General features: G+C 33.7%; 1 non-coding gene across 1 annotated transcript; it reads left to right on the top strand.

Moving 5' to 3' along the window:
* Positions 1 to 3607: 3607 nt before the first annotated feature.
* On the top strand, positions 3608 to 3748 carry LOC135276189 (U4 spliceosomal RNA). The gene has a single exon (XR_010343737.1). It is a non-coding gene; the product is annotated as a U4 spliceosomal RNA (small nuclear RNA).
* Positions 3749 to 16369: the final 12621 nt, after the last annotated feature.

Raw genomic sequence — 16369 nt, 5'->3', positions numbered from 1 at the left:
ACCAAGAAGAAAACACATATTTTCTGTAGGGGACCAAACTGAAGAATCGTAGATTGAGGTTTACATACTGATATGGGAGCATTTATTACACCTACCATTTATACTGATTTTTATTTTAATTTTATTTATTTTTCAACATTTATTTTAGATTCAGGGGGTATCATACTTTTCTTTTACTCCAGGAAATGTGGTATTGTATTAAGCTGGATTTTATCACTGATAATGTAGCTCCAGTGTCAATGAGAGCTTGTGTTTGTTCTCCCATTTAAATTAATTTCATTTTCCCCTAAGGTATTAGAAAAAAGAGAAGTTCCCTTTGATTTTCTGAGAACATTCTTATTCTTCTTTTTCTTGGCTTATTGCTGTTCTCTCCATTTTAACTTCCTATAGTCTCTTCTGAAATGTTCAGGCTTTTCGTAGTAGTTGTACTGCAGGGAGTTGGTTGAGTTTTGGAATGTATTAGGCTGTTTAGGTATCACAAATTAGTTACACAATTATTTTAGTTGTAAACTCACGATCTTATTTGCTTTTCCTTTCTGTTTAACCTTCTCTTTCTTTTCTTCTGGGTTCAAGTATAGAATATTTAATCAAAAAATAACTAGATCTTGAGTTTGAGAGCTCAACTAGGTTGTAGACTCAATTATAATTGCTAATTCTTCATCTAATTCATTTATAACGTTTGAGTTAAAGTATCATTTTTTTTCTTCTGATAGGCCTATGATTTAAATAATTTTTTCTCCAAATTTTTCATAGTATGCCATTACATGCTCATCAAGATTTTGTCAGCATTGTTGTATTTTGTTCATATCAATTCCTCTTTGGAAAAGTAAGATAGTGTGCTGTAAAGCTTTGGCAGTATTGTGTACACATTTACAATCTGCTTCAGAAAATTTATGAAAGTCCTCTAAATAATTTTTCTAATTTGCTTTTGCTATCCTATCTTTGGCATTGCTTTCTGATGCTAACATGTGAATCAATTTATATAAATAAGAGAATCTGGGGTCACAAATTAGAATATTTAGTGAAAAATCTTTAGCAAATCCAATCGCAGCCTGAAGAAGATCTGGAAACTCTTTAAGTATGCCTTTAACTTCTACTTTTGGCCATGGTTAATAAACTGAGACAGGTTCTCCTCTACTACATACATGGCATTTCTGAAATGAAGCCATAATAGCAGAAACAGTAGAAAGGGAGAAGGAGAGAAGTTCAAACAAACAAGTTCTGACAAAGAAGAAAGAGAAGCATAAGAAGGGAGCAAAATTTCAGCAGTTGTTTTTAATTCAGAAATTTTTTTGAAAATCTTTTCCTCTTGCAAGAAAATGACTTGATCAGAGACTCTTTTAAAGCTTCTAAATGCTACTGAAAATAGTTCTCCTAGTTATTGATTTATTTAATTTTACTGTAGAGTCAGCTTTCTCTAACTGAGTACACAGATAAACTGGTTTAGATGCTTCAAAAGTACCCCATTTTGGCCATTGCAATTTGGGGTTATCACAAAGTATATGGCACTATTTTTCAAAATAGCTGCATAAAAAGACACAATAAATATTAGTCATGAATCCAGCAAGTATTTCTAATGGTGAGTATGTTCTTAAAGAAGAAGACTTGAGAGTACAATTGCCTACAATTTAGACTTTTGTTTTGAAGGATCAACAGGACCTCAGGAGATGTATTGGATCCAGTGTGTTACTTGTGGGATAGCTCCTCAAGATGTCCCCCTTGAGTTGATTCTTCCTGTTTTGCATGTCTCATTAGTCCCAAGAGATTTGGGTGCTTAAGGCATGCAGTGCTCAACCATTATATGTGCTTAGCAGATTAAGCAAGCTTCTCTGAATGTTCTTCTTGAGGGATTCCCTGTTAGTACAGATTCACATCACTGTCAATAAGCTCCAACTCTCCTGTGAGACCTTAGTTGCCTAAGGTACCCTTTGGCTGGGAGGAACAGTTTCTCTTATCTTTGAGACTTATTTCATCCTCATAAAGAGCCTTTTCTAATTTTGGTCACTCAAAAAGAAAGTTTAGATTTGTTAACTAAACTCAACTTCAGAATCTGGCCAGTTTTAAGGATTATAATTTTTTTTTTTTTTTCTTTGCTGAAGCCAAAAAAGCTTTACATTTTATTTTCAGAGAAACTGTTTTCTCCCTGACCAAAATTTTGAAGGAAAGAAAAGTTTGTAAAAATTCTTGGTAATTTCAAACAAAATGTTACCCTCAAAGAAAAGTAAAATTCACAAATTCATGATTAGATTAGCAAATCTCTAGAAAAAAACAAAACTCCTACCTTACAGTAGAGCTTTATTAGTTAGTAACTCTAATGAGTTAAGAACGTGTATAGTTCAAATAAAGTCTAAATTCTTCAATGAAGCCATAAGAATTCAAACATAAGAGAAGTTTACCATAGATCCCGTTGACTAGCAAGATAGGTAAACAAATGTAATTTGTGATGGTTCCAAAGGTCCCCCTGTGGGTAAAGTAGTAGACATTGCTGGAGGTTTGCTTCTGGTCCCTTTGTGGTCCCCAAAAGGTAAATCTGAAATAATGATATTCAGAAAATATAATTAAGTATAGGGTTTGTTTAAGTATTAATACAAACTTTGAAGATAGCCACCAAGGGGACACCAACTCCAAAGGAATGGGGTCAGTGTTCCAAATGGAGAAGTTAAGATTTTACTTATATTAGCAGAGAAAGAGAAACTTTAGCAGATTTACAGTATTCTCTATGAGACTAGTGCATATGTGACAGTGATTCTATTGGTTACAGATTGGTTACAGATTCTATTAGTTACATTCCAAGGAAGATTGCTTTATTGTTCCATGAAGAGGGGCAGTGATCTGAGGGGGGGGGTCTTATTTCTGGTGTGTTTGGTTTTCCTAGTTATTTATAGAAGTAAAAGTCACCCAGTTGCATGCTGCATGACTCAGGCAGCATAGCCTCATTCCTCTCAAGGCTTAGAATAATTTAAAGTTCCAACAACTTTACATTTGAATTATTTAATAAAGGTTGAATTATTGAAGTTCACAAAAATAGATTTTTTTCAAAGAATCAAGTTGCCTTTAATTTTCTTATGATGATAATATCTTCTGTGCAAAGAAGAGATATTTATGTGTTGGTTTTGGGGGTTATTACTTAACAAATGATAATTTAGAATGGCAGAAGTATTTTTGAAATATACTAGCTAATCTCTACATGCATTAACACATACAACGTGAGACACATGATTTCTTATTGAGTAGATTATAATAATCATATAAAATAATCACACAATAAACAAAAATGACATAAAGGTAAATGTAATAAATGTCCAGATTTAACAAATAAGGCAAAATAATTTAGGAAAAATATAGATTTATTTAGAAAATATTCCTTGAAAAAATCTGGCATAAAATTCTTATTAAAATAGCTATATGTAATTGCAAGATAATTTTAGAGCACAGTCAGAAAACATGAGTTCATATCTCTCCTCTTTGAATTATTAATTGTATAAACTTGACCAAGTGTCCAAAATTCCCCAATACTCACTTTATTCTTTGAAAGTGTGAGTAATATTAGTAAATGTCTAATAAACTTAACCTCTTCTTAAATTGTGCCCTTATAAATTAAACATGTACCTTTGTCCAGTGGCAGTATCATAGCCAATGAGGTTTATCTGAGGCGTGATTATTGCTAATTGAAAACTTTTCCCAATACCCCACCATGATGACTTGAAATATAGTCAGCATTGGCAATTTTTGGCAGTCTCTACAGGAACTGAATCATTAAAAAGAAAAAATAATTTAAAAAAATAAAAAATATAAATTAAACATGTAGACTCAGGTATTTTGAAAATATGAGTACATATATTGAGAAAATTCTAAACAATATTGACCTTTTTTTCACTGTCTTTTAGAAGAAAAAAAATGCTTTTTTTTTTTGCACCCGTAAAAGACATCCAAACACGCTATAGTACAGCACACTGTTGATAATTGTTTCAACTGGGTGTTGGGTAAAGTAGGTTTCATTATATTGTTGTTTCTGTTTTTATGGTTGAATATTCTCATAATTTTGAGAAGTTATTTTAAAACTCTAATATCACTACTTAATTATCTAACAGTATAAGAGTCTGTCGGCAAATTCTGCCATAAAGTTTTATTTTAAGTAATGAAAGTGTGGTATGCTTTATGTGCCTTTTAATTTCCTATAAACCTGTCTTTGTAATAGAGACTTATAATAGTACATTAATACTTGTAGTTTTTCTCTATTTTCTCTTTAGGTGAGCTTTCTTTTTTCTTTGAAGTCTGTGGAATAGAAACTAAACTAATAATTTTTATTCTATGTGCTGAGGGCAACACATTGTTCAACATCATCTCGTATCTTTTAAATATCCATGTTCCACTTAAAGTAGAAGGACAGATTAATGAATTACTCATGACCATCATCTGTGAGAATCGCCTACTTTAAAATAATGGTTCTTCTTTTCGAATGAGAAGAAATTTTATTATGTCATAAAGTCCATGATTTCCTATAGCAGCAAGTTAGAGGATTAAAAATGAAATGTAAACCTTTGTATGTGTGTATATAATACACATATTTACAGTTAAGAGAACCTAGAAGTAAGTTGTCATTACTATCACTTATTTATCTTTTCATTCACTCAACATCTCTAAGTTGACAAGCACCATCCTAGGAAATGGAAATTCAGTGATGAAACAATACAAGATATTGCCAGCACAAATATAGCAAATGCCAGGGGGAAGGAGGAGAACAAAATAATTAGATAAATGAGTAAAGTAAATGGCATGTCAGATGGTATTAGTGTTATATAGAAAAATAAAGCAGAAGAAAAAAGTGATTGACGAGACAGAAAGACTATTTTAAGTATGATAGTGAGAAAACTGTCACATCGGGGTGACATTTGAGGAGACACCTGAAATATGTGAGACTATAAATCATGTAGATATCAGTCTGATGTGTATTACAGGCTTTGTAGGAAGAGCACACAGGTTTCTGATAGGGAAATGGCCTTACCAAGAAACAGAAAGAAGCTGTGCATGAGTGGAGCAGAGTGAGACAGGAGGAAAAGATAGTTGGACTCAGGATTTCAGTTCTTTCTCCACATCACATTAGAAGCCTCTGGCTGATTTTAAGCAGAGAAATGTCTTTTTCAGCTTTGGAGAATGAGTATATTCCAAGGCATTGAGATACACGAGGAAGTAGCAGACCGATGATCAACACATATCTACAAGATTTTACTGAGGCATTTGAGACAATTAGATTAATTAAACAATTGAGATGATTTGCTATCGTAGGCATAGTAGAAAGTATGTTGAGTTGTGCTACATGGCAGCTTTTACTCTTGATTAAATATCTTGAAATATAATCTGTTTTCAGTTAATTCAAAAGGAGGGAGAAACCTTTAGGATTTCAGGTTTTGGCTAATCCCTCCTTACCATTCTGCTCTCAGCTAACTCCTAGGCAGATTTTCCTACCCAGCATTCACTGGGGTCTTTAATGCCTCCCTGGGGTCTTTAGTATCTGTCTGCCTAGATTTGTTCTATGTGAGGAATGTCACATTTACAACAGTATCCTTGGTACATTAAATGCCCTCAAGAGACACTGAATTATTTGATGAATGATGAATAAATGGATAAATAATGGAAAATCGAAAAATTAATGGAGGCATGCTGAAAGACCATTACATTGTATTTCTAATACATAAATCCAGATATGACTAGATTACAGTGCTAGCTAGGAACACAGAAACATTCTCGTGACAACTGCCTGCTTTACTGCAGTGTAAGGCAGTGACTCAGATCCCGGGCATAGGAGAGCAGCAACTCTGTTCTCCAAACCAATATGCAGTCATGTGGTATATTTTTTAGACTGGGTAATGCAGTTGAGTCACAGCAGGGAAAAAAATGCCATTGGAGTTGCTATGTTTAAAAGCTTTTGTTTTTCCACCTTATTATTTTTTAAAATATTTAACTAAAAATGAATTCATAAAATAATGTACAATATTCCTCTGTCAAGACAAGGAGGCACAGAGGCTAGCTGAGCATCTTTATAATTCAAATCTTATTATTTTGGGGAGATGTTTTAGTACCATTTCTTCAAAGAAATGTTCTCAGCAATTAATTCATGCTTTGTAAATTTAATGCATACTAATTAGATAACCATCAGGTGGATAGGGGGAACCTTCTAAGAAACTTTAATTAGATAACCATCAGGTGGATAGGGGGAACCTTCTAAGAAACTATTGGCTTCAAATATAGTACTCGTAAATTAACTCTAAAAAAAACTTCTATAAATACATTATCTCATCATGTGTATATTGAGTGGGCCACATATGTTTTTTAATTCCATAGTCTATTTGTCCAAATGTACCTGGAACATGTGTTCGCTGTAAGTATGGATTTTTTGACACACATTTGCTTTTATCTATTAGCTGGTATTCACATAGAAATTATTCTAGGTCTACTTTATGCCACACAGTGTGAGAGATACAGAAAGATAAACAGATATTTTCTTTGTTATCAAGGAATCTGCATACTTCTTAGGGAGATTCACTCACATATGGGCTGCAAGCTGGAATATAATCCTAAAATTGTGCCATATTTCCATAGAAATGGAAGGGATCATTGGGTGCTAAGTCATTGGATTAACTGCATGCAAACAGTGAGACTCAAACTGAACCTTAAAGGGCATATTGCCTTCGATGAGGAATGAGAGAGGACCAAACAATTCTGACTATAAACAATTGTAATTTTGCTTTAAAAATTTTCTTTTTACATAAAGAGAGAATAGCATGTTATCTCGAAAAGGCCATGCACTGAAATCCAGGAGACCCAGGTTTTAGTGCTGATTTGGCCCTCAATTCACTGTGCAGTGTCAACTCCTCTCCAGGACTGAATTAGAAAAACTCATCACAAAAGCACTTTCTAATTTACATAGCATAACATAATTTAATTTAATTCTAAAATTATCAATGCCATGCTCTCCGGCTGTTTAAAAACAATTGCAGCTAGATTTCTAGCTGTCCCAAGCAAAAATATCAGAAATTATTATAATTCCCATTGTTAATAGTAAAACAGACAGCAAACCCCAATGTAGAAATACCTAACACATGTGGATAAGCAAAATAATTAATTATACTACAATTCCAATGCACCGAAAGCCATATAACTCTCTGTAGGCCACTGGAGTTTAGAGAATTCAGGTGAAGTTAGATGGTGCTGAAGGCAAAACTTAGTGATCCCTTTGAAGCCTGAATATACTTTTTTGATGTTTAAATCCTTGAGTTACTAATAATAGCTCACTTGCATAGCATGTCAAACTTCTTTAAATAATCACTTAACTTTTAACATGTATTCTTTTGTGTTAAGTCATTATTTCCTCTTGACAGGTAATAGAACTCAGACATAAAGACATTAGGAGATTTCTCTGTTTAAGACAGTGAATCTGTAACCTCACCCAACCTGAAACCCACTTCTCATTCTTGCTATAGTTCTTTGTATTTTCTAATATGGTGACTGTGAACCTTCTAGAGTTGTTTTAAGTGTTTTCTCTTGCTCTTTCCACGACTGCTTTTGAAGATATTCATTGAGAAAGGAGCATTTATCTATATGGATGAGTCAGTAGTGTGCTGGTAAATATTTATCAATCAACTCTTTGGGAAAAAAAATGATCAAGTGCTGATTTATAGCATTTGCCAATATATTAGTCTGTTTTGTTTTCCTAAAACAGAATACCTGAGACTGGGTAATTTATAAAAAGAAATTTCAACATCTTACAAATTTTGGAGTTTGGGAAGTCCAAGATCAAAATGCCAGTAGATTCGGTGTCTGGTGAGGGCCCAGTCTCTACTTCCAAGATGGCATATTGATGGCTTCATTCTCTAGAGGGTAGACACACTATTTCTCACATGACAGAAAAGTTGAAGGGAAGGAAACCACTCCTGAAAGCTGAAAGCCCTTTCATTGTAGTATTATTCCATTAATGAGGGCAGAGTCTTCATGACATAAACACCTTCTATTCAGCCCTTCTTCCCAATATGGTTGCACTGGTAATTAAGCTTTTCAACTCATGAGTTTTGGAAGGGAAAAAACAGTCAAACCATAGTAGCCAATTTTTGTAGTACAAATACTCCCATCATGTTTAATTTCAAGCTACTAATATAATGTCACCAAAATAAGAGTTGTTAAAAAAAAAAAAAGGCAATGCCAGCTGGTTCTAGCATGCCATCGGATCAAATATTTCTCACTTCTTGTGTCTGTTAGTTTAGTTCCAGATTAACTGATATGATTCATTAGGGCTGAAAAATTCTGATTATACTCTTCAAGTTTCGCTTTGCCCAAGCGTGAGTCCATGGAGGGTAGTTATTGTTAGCTTATTGTAATACTTTAGTGAAATCTTCAGAGAGAGAGAAAATTGGGGGAAGATGAGAACAAGGTATGTAACTCAAAGAAAAAGGAGTATTTTCCTGCGAATGAGTAGCTGTCTTTCTTTGTGAAGTTTTTATATGAGCTCCTTCTCCCTAACTCACTTGACCTGGATGTATATCAACATCTATGTTTCTAGCAATATCTAGCCTAGCTTCAGATATTTCCTCTCTTGAGCTTCATATATTTACAGACATAAATGCTTAATTAACACCTCCAGCATTTTAAAAACTAAAGACAGTATTACCTGGCCTCAACCACACTAACCCTTCTCTTTCTATATTTTTTAATTGATTAAGAAAGGAAACCAAAATTTAATTTAATCCTTTTCCCTTGCCTCACCACAGTAGTTAACCCATTAGCAAATTTTACTAATTTTATATTGTATTTTTTCCTTGAATTTATGCATGATAACCCTTTCCCTTTCAATAAAATTTATAGCATGGTTTACAAAGTCATCCATCAGTTGGCCCTTTCTGACTCTCCAGAATCATTGCTTACCATTTTTGTCTCAAACTCTAGATTATAATGCCAGACTGGTTATAGCAGCCCAGTGTAATTCATGCTTCTGTATTTTTTGGAACCTGTACTATCTTATAGTCCACACTCCTTGCAGTCTTATCTTTTTTGCCTGGAAAATTACTTCTTCATCCTTTAATATTTACCTCCAATGTCAACTCTTCTAGAAAATCTTCCCCGAATCCAGTTCTTTCCCGTTGCTGTGATAAGCATCATTTCTCTTTATTTTCATTGCACACTTTGTAGATTCCAGACTTTAGAATATTACAAAGAATTACATGTTTGTAGATCTCTCCTTCTTAAAATTCTTTAAGCTCTTAAAAAGAGGCACAATGTGGTATTTGCCTTTATACTTTTAGGACTTAGCATAGAATTTGGCATATAATAGTCAAATGGCATTATTAAACAATAAAGAAGTATCTTAGCACATGCATTAAAGTCAGAATAGTTATTTCAAAGAACATTAAGATGGAAGCAATAACCTAGAAACTAGCAATTCTGGCTTGATTTGATCATGTGTGCAGTTTATTTCTGAGAGTCTTAAAATACTTTATGCTCATATCTAGTATTTGTAAAATTAATTCGGAATGAGGAAGAAAAGGCAGCATTAGGAGGTAGAAGCAAATTTTTTGAAAATTCTCATGCAATATTTGAGTTCCTAGCTCAATTCAGAAAGCATTGATGATGATATAGCATTGTAACTTGAAGTTATATATTGTATTTCAGACTTTTAAGAAGCATAGTCACTTGACATCCTCCCTGGTTTCTGAGTGTCCTGGAAAAAGAACTAGGCAGGCTGTTTTCCTCCTATGAATGGTCTCACCTGATGGTTAAAATGGGGAATTGGAATTACAAAGACAAATATTAAAATTCCTTGTCTGATACTTAAAAAGATGATAACCTTGGGTAAGTTATTTAAGCTCCTCTAAAGAGTCAGTTATTGTTCTGTAAATAGTGAATAACAATATAGGCCTCCCAAGTTCATTATAATAATCAATTTAGATAATGCATGGATATGGTCAGAGTTTTTGTTATAAGCCTGCGAAACTAATTCTACTTATTTTAGGCAATAAAATATATATTGGAATGATGTAAGATATTCATAGACGTAACTATAGACACAACTAGCACTTGCAATAGCAAACTTTGAAAACAGTAGCCACAACAAATTTTGGAACGACAAAAAGAAAGCAAAAAAAACACTGCAAGCTATCATGCCACATATTACCACTGCTGGCAATACACCAGACACTTCTCTATCTTGGCATTTATCCAGTTTGAAGTCTAACCCGTCCTTAGGCTTTGTGTTACAAATCCCAGATTTAGAGTCTTATGGTAGAAACATTAACTTGCCCATGACCTAATCACGTTTTCTCCCATTTTTGCTAAGCATTAAAGAGAGATGATCACCTTTCTATAGCTTTACAAGTCAGTGGTTGGACGCTTTTTCCCACCTATGCTAAACATTATTGAGGATTATTCTTCAATAGGAAGAACCATTAAGTTAATCTCTAAAAATGGCAAATAATTTTTTTTTTTTTTGAGATGGAGTTTTGCTCTTGTTGTCCAGGTTGGAGTGCAATAGTGTGATGTTGGCTCACTGCACCTCCACTTCCCAGATTCAAGCGATTCTCCTACTTCGGCCTCCCAAGTAGCCGGGATTACAGGTGACCACCACCACCCCTGGCCAATATATTTTTATTTTTAGTAGAGATGGGGTTTTGCCATGTTGGTCAGGCTGGTCTCAAACTCCTGATCTCAGGTGATCCACCTGCCTCAGTCTCCCAAAGTGTTGGGATTACAGGTGTGAGCCACCATGCCCTGCCACAAATAACTATTAATAAATCCCTTTACCTGCTCATCATCTAGAAATACTTGTCTTCCCTACTTATATAAAACTACTCCCTCCTTGGAGATGGTTACCCTCTCTCTTATAACCAAAAAACAAAACAACAACAACAACAAAATCACACTCAACATGTTCTCAAAGGGAATAAATCAAATTCCTATCTGTTGTTCTACTTAACTTATATGTCCAGTATTTTGGGGTAAGGCATATTCATCTATCATAATCTTCTTGATATTCTACAAAATATTAACTAACAGATCAATTTAACCAACAACACAACACTTTACAAAAGTATAGTATGAATAATAGGAAAGCAAAACAAAATCTGTATGAAGAAATAACCATGAGAACACAAAATAGGAAAAATTATAATGGACACTGCTTCATTTTTGAAATTAATCTCAATACTCTTGCTGATATTTCCAATGACTCTTTTTGCCTTTAGCTTGCAACTCAGCTGATCAGAAGCAGAGAAAAATAGAATCAAAAAAGTACTTATTGCATACTAGACAAATTACCTAGGTTATGAAATAATCTGTGCACTAATGATATGGTTTGGCTGTGTCTCCACCCAAATCTCATCTTTAATTCCCACATGTAGTGGGAGGGAGCCAGTGGGAGATAATTAAATCATGGGAGTGGGTCTTTCCCATGCTAGTCTTATGATATTGAATAAGTCTCACAAGAAATGGTGGTTGTATAAGGGGAGTTTCCCTGCATAAGCTCTCTTAGCCTGCCGTCATCCATGTAAGACGAGACTTGTTGCTCCTTACCTTCTTCCATGACTGTGAGGCTTCCCCAGCCACGTGGAACTGTAATTCCATTCAACCTCTTTCTTTTGTAAATTGCTCAGCCTCAGGTATGCCTTTATCAGCAGAATGAAAATGGACAAATACAACCAAACAACACCCATGACATGCAAATTTGCCATGTAACAAACCTGCGCATGTATCCCCTGAACCTAAAATAAACATGGAAAAATGTAAAAAGATACAAAAAACAAACACAAAATAACAGCCACTTACCAGCTCTCTAGAAATCTTTCTTGAGTTTTCTTCAAGTCATTGCTCCTTCTAAAGATGTCCACTATTCCACTATCCTGATTAGTAATGGTATGGATTACTTTTGTCTATTATTCTTTAATTAACTTTTACTACTAGCCCATGTACTATTAGAGGGTGCTTCAATAGTCCCCCTGAGTTCTATTCGTAACTTCTTCCTGGCAGAATTGGGTTGAAGTACCTATATTTTCGTAACAGTCAAAATCAATCACCCCAATTGACACAATGGCCCGTTGTTTTTCATCTCTTTGTGTAGCAGTATGAGGAACACTGGAGCATGTTGGTAAGACTGAAATATTATACTTGCCTTGTTCATGTTAACTGCTCCCTCTGTTTTCTGTTTATCAGACTAATGACAAAACATTTGTCACTAGGTGCCAGGGGCAATGCAAATTTGCTCTAGTGAGAAATTCATTTGTGCAACTGGTGTTTATCATGCAATTCATTGTTACTCTTCAGTGTCACAGTTTTTTTTTTTTTTAAATTTGGACACATGGAGCTGTAATGAGGGTGTACAGTAATTATCTACTCTACATCTTACAAGTCTTAACAGTTGCACTCACAAGTGAAACTTCCGGAGGCATATGATACACTTTGGGATTTACTATTTTGGGAGCAATAACACTCCAATCGTTTACATTTAGTCATTTCTATAAGTTCTTACTCCATAAAATTAAAGAATCGATTTAGTTGTTCAACTAATTATTTTGTATAGGAACAAGTGTTCTTAGGTCCAGGGCTCTAAAATCTTGACATTTTTGGCGATTTAACATTTTCTTGTATTCTGTTAGTCTAGGGATTGTGGGAAATGGAGGAAAAAGTCTTAGAGTTTAATCTGTGCTGGTGTTAAATTGACTTTTTTTTTTTTTTTTTTAAACAAGAGTATTTGAACTCCTTTTCTTTCAAGGAACTTTAAGTTTGTGTGCAGATTCAGGTTTAAGAAACAAGTTGGAAGCTGTGACTATATTTTGCAGCATAAAAATTTTAAAAAGGACCTATTGGGCTTCCCTCCTATTGTGTTCCTAGTAACCCCAAATAATCAATTAATAGCCTTCAAAAATATCTACTGAATAGATAATTCTGATTATTACTCTCACACTCCTCCAATGATACTAACCATAATGACTTTGCTTCTTATATGCTCCCACTTAGTCTCTGTCATTGAGAGATCTCTTTAGACATGGTAGAATTTATATACAATGTAACAAAGAATCCATATAGTTCTGATAACAAACATTGAGATGCTTTTCAAACATGCTGAGAATTTATTTGCCATATAGGAATTTATTGACAAGAGTATCCCTGTAACGGGATACATTGTATGAGACAGTATGATGGATTATAAATTATAAATGCACTCTAGGGTTTTGTGTTGAATCCATATTTCTGTTTGATAATCAAGAAATTATAAAAATCATTATTCATTTGTCTGAAGCCCATAGACTTCAGAATCTCTGGTATATTCAGCAGTATGAAGACATTAAACTTCTCCCTATATTCAATGTCTCAAAATTATTTCCTACATTGTTTCCCATACTTAAAACAGCAAAGTCCTTCTCTTTTTTCGTAAAGCTTCTCTTTCTAGGTTTGCCTTTGTACGGGTCATCCTGTACAAAGCTGGAAATGCTGGAATCTGATTCTAGTTTTACATTGGGATGAGGACTGAGGGCAAGGCATGGAGAAAATTGGCCTCTTAAGGTATAAAGGCTCTGATTATAATTTCTGCACCTTTACCAGTTAGTGAGGAATAACTTCATAGACAAAGGGAGGAGGAACTCACTAAAGGTTGATGGCTCATGGGATATGAAGTCTTCTAAATTTTCTTTTATGTCTCTATTACGATTTTCAGAACTTGGCTATTTTTCTCATCTGTTCCCAAATCTGTGTGTATAAATGATGTAAGTAGGAAATTTGCAGGATCAAACTTCAAGTCTGTCTTTCAAATATTCTTAGACTTTTAAGTTGTAGGAAAATAATTAGTATTTATACTTCTTAATTAGAAATCTGTGAAATTTGATTGATTTGTAAAATTGCAGCTATTTTCTTCTAGAAGCAGGCATCTTGCTCTGGACCCATTGAGTTACTGAAGTCTCTTACATTGTTCAACATACTGGCACTCTGAACCCTAACTTCAATTTAACAAGAACATACAGTAGTCTCAAACATATCTACCAAGTAATAGAACTGCCAGTTATATGAGACATAACTAAGGGAACTGAAAAAAATGCAAAAATGTACAAATATTTTTCAAAATGTAAACATCTCTCTCACCTATTGATGGAACTAGACAGAAAACTAGCAAGGATACACAACTCAATCCTATAATCAACCACAGGATCTATTCTACATTTTTAAAACACTCCACCCAACTACAATGATGTACATATTCTTTTCAAGTGCCATAGAACATTCACCAATATACACTATATCAAAGACCACAAAATAAATTTTAACAAATTTAAAAGAATTGAAATTAAAGAGTGTATTATTTTACCAAAGCATCCGGCAATAGGTGAATATTTAAATCAACTCTGATACATCCATATTATGTAATAATAGCAATAGAATGGAAAAAACTGTTGGTAACTTAACAACTTGTATGAACATAAGAAATATTCTTTTGAGTAAGAATAGAACTAATCTCAAAAATTATCCCTCAGGATAGAGGGATGATGAAAAAGATGAGAGTGGGTGTCAGTATAAAGTGATAGCATGAGGAAGATTTTTGTGAGGTACACTAGTTCTTTACTTTGAATGTCATTATGGTTTCATCAGTCTCCACATAAAATAAAATAACACAGAACTAGACAAGGTCCTGGTTTTGATATTGTGCTGTAACTAATGTAAGATGTGACCAATAAGGATAACTTCGTAAAAGTTATATGGAAGCTCTCTGTATGTTTATGCAAGTTTCTATGAATCTAGAATTATTTTAAAATGTATTCGACAAAGTAAATAATAGATAAATTTGTTGGGGTATGTTTTATGTAAATGTTAGTATTCACAGGATAGCTTGGAATAAACTCTGTTGCTTAAAAGATGAGCACATATTTATAGGTACAGGCTGTTAATAGATAGCTGTGTCCTCTACATATTCATTTGTACAAAAACTCTGTAGCAGACAGAAAGCTATGTAACAACTAGTTTATCTCTCAGTATACTGTCCACAAGAACAATTGAGTCTCTGTTCACTTAGTTTTGGCTCTTGATACTCTACAGAACACATGAAACTGAATAAAATCTTTAGGTAAAAGTTTAGGTTAGAATTAAGATTATTTTTGACAATGAAGTATATAGTCTGTATATTTTCTAAGCAGTTTATTATAGCATTAAATGATTTGAGGTTTTTTCAATAACTAGAAATATTGTTTTATTATATTTCATTAATCTAAGAACCTTTGGTGCCAAATGCCAGTCTATACACATCTACAAATGAGAACTAATTAAAATGTCAGAAAAAAAAATTTATATTGAGAGAATAAAAAGACAAGCTAAAGACAGGGAGAAAATATTTGCAAAACATGTATCTGATAAAGGACTGGTATCAAAAATATATAAACAACTCTTATAGCTTAACAATAGAAAAATATATAAGCCAATTAAAAAATGGGTGAAGGATATGAGCAGATACCACACCAGAGAAGACATCCAGATAGAATATAAGCATATAAAAATATTCCAAACATCATATGCCATCTGATAATTCCAAACAGTACAATAAGATATCCCTACACATCTATAAGAATAGCAAAAATATTAAAATTAACAACATAAAATTCTGGCAAGGATGCTAATCAATAGGAACTCTCATTTATTCCTGGGGGAAATGTAGGAATGACACAGACATTTTGGAAGATAGTTTGGGAGTTTTTCACAAAACTAAATATATACCTACCATATGATCCAGCAATTGTGTTCCTGTATATTTATCCAAATGAGATGAAAACTATGTCCACACAGAAACTTGAAAACGAATATTTACAGCATCTTTATTTATAAATGTCAAAACTTTGAAGCATGTAAGATATTTATTCTGGACTGAATTATGTTCCCTGCAAATTTGTATGTTGAAGCCCTTAAGTCCAGAACATTAGAATGTGGCTGTATTTGCACATAGATATTTTGAGAGGTGATTAAGTTGAAAGGAGATCTTTAGGGTAGGCCCTAATCTAATATAGTTGATGTCCTTAAAAGAAGAAATTTGGACATACTAAGAGATGCTAGGGATGTGCCCACACACACACACCATGGAGATCATAGCAAGAATGCACCATTCTATAAACCAAGAAGAGAGGAAAGAAACCAAACCTCCACAACTGTGAGAAGATACATTTCTACTGCCTGAGCCGCCCAACCTAGTATTTTGTTATGGCAGCCCTAATGAACTAATAGAATATCCTTCAATAGATGGTGGACAAACTGTGATACATTTATACAGTAGAATATTCTTCAGTGCTAAAAACGAATGAGCCAGCAAACCACAAAAATATATAGAGGAAACTTAGATGTATATTGATAAGTAAAA

This window comes from Aotus nancymaae, unplaced genomic scaffold (genome assembly GCF_030222135.1).
Source record: "Aotus nancymaae isolate 86718 unplaced genomic scaffold, 86718_ANA_hifiasm-v0.15.2.pri h1tg000020l, whole genome shotgun sequence".
In the NCBI taxonomy this organism is placed as follows: Eukaryota; Metazoa; Chordata; class Mammalia; order Primates; family Aotidae; genus Aotus; species Aotus nancymaae.
The sequence above is the reverse complement of the archived record's forward strand: the minus strand, read 5'-3'. Positions and strand labels throughout refer to the sequence as shown.